Consider the following 4173-nt stretch of genomic DNA (forward strand, 5'->3'; position numbering starts at 1 on the left):
CTTCCTCGCAGGTCACATAGTACATGATGCAGACAAGAGACCATCCAGTGCCTGAAGGCTTTATGCACAAGCAGGTAAGAGCCTTGTGCAGTGTGTAGAGACAACCTCACACAGCCAGAGCTCCCGCTGCAGGGTGTCTGCCCAGTTATCTCAGAGCGGTTGCTGGAATGGGCAGGGAAAGTAGTGCTGGAAGTTTCCTGCTCTTTAGTAAATCCTTGATATCGTCCCGTTGCTTGTTTTGCTTTTTCTCCTACTGTACATTTCCTGGTACCATCACCATCACATACTTTCCTGGGACTTACAAAACACTTTCCGTGTATTTGTACAGGCCTGTGGGACTTTGGCTGCTCTGCCCTCTTTTGTGGCTTTCTCTGCTCCTCTCTGATTATGCCTCTTAACTTACGTATGAGGGCTTGATGCCCTTCAGTATTTCTTCCCATTTGTCTTTCTCTGTATCTGTGGGTTTCTAAAATTTTTATTATTTGACACTCCTGTGCAGTGGACACCTGTTTTCCCTTCCCCGTGAATGAGCTGGGGCGCTTCCTTGTCCCTCTGTGTGCTCTTCCCCGCTCTCCTTGGGTAAACGGAGAGTCTCTGTTTCCTCCCAAGTCCACATGTTCCTTTGAGGCTTCTTAAGTTTCCCTGAAGGGCTTTCTCTTGCTGGCAGCGTGTGGTTTGAGATGCATCGCTCCCTTCCTTGTCACTCCTCTGTGCCCTGTCCGAAACAAGGGTAACACAGGGGTTTGGACAAGGTTTTGGAACAAGTGTTTTCTCATGGTTATTCCTCAGAGCATTGTCAATCACGAGGCATTCCCATCTCACTCTTCTTTAGAGCTGGCTTAGTCTCGGACATGAATTCCAGCTTTCCTTTCTTTTCAGTTTGGAATCAAACACCGCTGGGTACAAAAGAGGGGGTGCTGCTCCTGGCGAGAGCTGTTGATATCAAAGTCCCTTGTCTGATGATCGATGCAGTGAAGGTTCTGTGTACCCTCTGCCTCAACGCGAAGGCGTGGACGTGGTGACAGAAATCCTGCCTTTTGCTGCTCTTGAGCTTTCGACTGGCCTCTCTGTGGAGTCTCTCTTCTGCCTCTGGCTCTTCTCTTCATTTTGTAATTGGTCTGCACGTGCGCCCTCCTGCCCTGGCTTGTGGGTAGCTGCTGATCCTCTCTCAGTGCAGCTGTGAGCAGGTGCTGGAGACTTTTGCTGGAAGAGCAGAAACAGATGGGGTGGAGCGATTCAAACCCCTCTTGGCTGGCCTGGGGAGCGGAACCTCGGTGGCGCTGAAGGTACGTAGTTCCTCAGGTTTGTGTGGACATGGCACTTGAAATCTTACTCAGGAGCTGGAGAGCTTGAAGTGGGATGAGGTTGGTGTGGCTGAAATGCCTTTGGCTTTACTGCTTTTTTTCTGCTGCGGCTTTGTGTTATCTTCTGGCCTCCTTAGAAGTCCTGAACCAGTGACTTCCAGTCCATGCCCAGAAGTTTTCTCTTTTGTGTGTGTGTGTGGTTTTTTTCAGGTGGCCTGTATGCAGCCGATCAGTGCCATGATCCGTCCTGCTTGTGAGCTTGACTTGGGAGTTCAGATACGTAGTGAGCTGTCTGTGTACTCCATGTACCTCATCTTGAATTCAGAAAGCAGCGCCACCCTTTTCATGAAAAGAGAAAAAAGAAAAAAGAAAAAAGAAAGGTGGTGCTTTCCAAGGACTAAAATTTACTTCGTTTTAGTGAGTAGGTAGGTGAATAGAGCACATACACTCCTTACCTGGTGTCCAGCTATTAATGCGAGGGGGTATTACGATGAGAACCTGATAGATAATTATACCCTGTTTTTTTGCATTTTTACCATCTTTCATGAAAAAAACTACCAAAGGTAGTAATAGTAATAACAGGTAATAGGTAATAGTAATAACGGGTAATAGTAATAGTAATAACGGGTACTTGCCCGTTATTGCTCATGTAATCTGTGGCAGAGCGAGGACTTGGAGTGAGATTACCATGCTTAGTCTTACCATTCTAGAGTATTTAAAACATTTCCTTGAAACGCTTTCCCAAAATCACAAGACCTGACTTCTGAAATAGCCGTTTTCCTAGGAGCTGCATCTGAGCTAAGCCAGATGAGAGAGTCCTGCCTGCTGTTAGTCACTGAGGCTGATGACAGGTCACCCGCAGTTCTGGCAAGGACAGAACAAGATAGATGCGTATGTTCCTCTGTGCCGCTTGTAAATTCCGTCATGTCTTGCGTAAATTGGTCTCCAGGTTTTGCAGGTTGTAGGTTTGGTAGGATCGATGGTGTCTTAAACGTGATGGTAATAGCAAAACCTGTAGGCATCCATGTAGGGCATTTTGGATTTCATAGAATCTGCAAGGATATTTGAAGAGTTTAATGTTATGTTGAGGTACTGTAGTTACAGCGTTATGAGAAGAAAGTCTTGGCAAAGAAGATGAAGATGGCAAAGATACTCAAAAGCATTATAACCTTTGACAGTGGAAACAAGTCATTTACAGTTTATATGAACAGTCTACTATTCTTTTCAAAAATTTACAGAGAACGTTTTGCTGTTTCCATATCAGAACTTAGTGGTAGTAAATTAAAGCTCTCCACTGAGATGTAAAAAAAGGAGTCATGTATCCTGCAAAGAAGAGTAATTGCACGGACTTGATAGTCTTACTCTTTTCAGTTCTCCTTAAAAGGCAGTTGTGTGCTTCCTCACCTGTGCTGTGCAGTGAGAAAAAAAAACCACCCTTGAAACCTGCTCTGAAATTAAAGGTGGGTGAGACACATCACATTTTCCGCCTTTTCCACCATCCTGCTTTCTCTTGAACTTGTTTGTATCGGTATCAAAAATTCTTTGCTTTCCCTGGAGCCAAGACAACTTAAGATTTTGGTTTTGTTTTCAGCCCAGCAGTCTCCTGTCAGAGAGAGGTGTCCATGCAGAAGTGCTCGGTCACAGAGCACTTGCTCCTTGCTGCAAGAGGACTAAGAGGTGGGTGCGTAGTTAGTGATGCTTCTCATCCATGCTTTGGGGGGTTTTCAGGTTGGTGGTCATTACAGAATTACAGTATACAGATAATATACAGCTAATTCCTGCGGTAGTCTGAGGGTATAAGGGAAAGCATACAGTTTCTTTTCTGAAAACTGAAGGTAATTCAGTTACAGGGAGAGCCTGTTTGGAAGTTTCAGTAGTTTGGGGGCAGAGGCCAGTTGGGGGCTGGGGCCCTCGGGGGTGGGGGCTGTTTCTGCCCCGTGCCCTTGGCCTGGCGCTCACAGCTGGGAACGGGCTTTCCAGAATCCTGCTGGAAGGAGCCAGATGTGGGAGCTGTGGCCGAGCTGGGGGACAGGGAGCACCCCTGGACCAGCCTCAGGACCTGCGGCACACCTGCCTTCAAATCAGCTCTCCCAGCAGGACGTTGCCCAGGAGCAACTTTGAGTTTTGCTCTTCTCCTTCAGGAGCCGTGTTCCACAGCAAGCACACCCAGAGCTGCGCCTGTGCCAGGAGAAGACTTCATGCACAGCTGGGGCTGATGGTGACAGTTCCCGCCAGATGTGCATGTCAGAGAGATGCAGGTAAGATGCCACGGAGGAGACACTGACTGATTGCCCCTTCTCTTGCAGGAGCAGGGTTTAACAGCAGGAGGGAGCCAGGGTACAAGGGCCTCCGAGGTCAAAAAATGCATCAAACAGCCAGAGCACGAAGCAGAGGGAGAAGAGAAATAGGTGCAGGTCACGTGGCTGGGACAGTGCTTGCAAGGTAACATCTGCCACAGAAGCACAATAACAGTAAAAGGCCTTGGGAGGTCATGGAGTGACTGAGGAAAGTGCCTGGCAGAGAGAAGAGCCCGGAGAGACAGGAGACAAGGTAGAGATGGAGGTGACAAAGATGGCATGTGGAAAGTGAGGGTGCAGGTCCTTGTGAAGACACTGGTGGCTGAGCAGCTGACGGGGAAGGAGCAGGAACCTGGCTTCTGCTGCAGGTACTTGTGGTGTCACTTGCTGCTGAGCAATGGATAGGGTAGGAGTTTTTAAATCACTTGTGCAGATGCGGGTGATATCACTTGTGACTGAGTAGCAGCTGGATAGGAAAAGACGCATGGCCTGCTTAGGTGTCTGTGATGTCATTCGTGGCAGGAACTAGCCCGTTGCTTTTTCAGGTGCTTGTGATGTTACTGGTGGCTGAG

At 48.0% G+C, this 4173-nt stretch overlaps 1 long non-coding RNA gene across 2 annotated transcripts; it reads left to right on the forward strand.

Annotated features, from left to right (window-relative positions):
- Positions 1-747: 747 nt before the first annotated feature.
- Positions 748-2982, forward strand: LOC142076717 (uncharacterized). 2 transcript variants are annotated; one of them, XR_012671283.1, is made up of 4 exons: positions 748-1286; positions 1515-1729; positions 2676-2764; positions 2896-2982. It is a non-coding gene; the product is annotated as an uncharacterized LOC142076717 (long non-coding RNA). The 2 variants fall into 2 exon arrangements; XR_012671282.1 differs by having other exon boundaries at positions 748-1729.
- The last annotated feature ends 1191 nt before the right edge of the window (positions 2983-4173 follow it).

Source organism: Calonectris borealis, unplaced genomic scaffold (genome assembly GCF_964195595.1).
Source record: "Calonectris borealis unplaced genomic scaffold, bCalBor7.hap1.2 HAP1_SCAFFOLD_96, whole genome shotgun sequence".
NCBI lineage: Eukaryota > Metazoa > Chordata > Aves > Procellariiformes > Procellariidae > Calonectris > Calonectris borealis.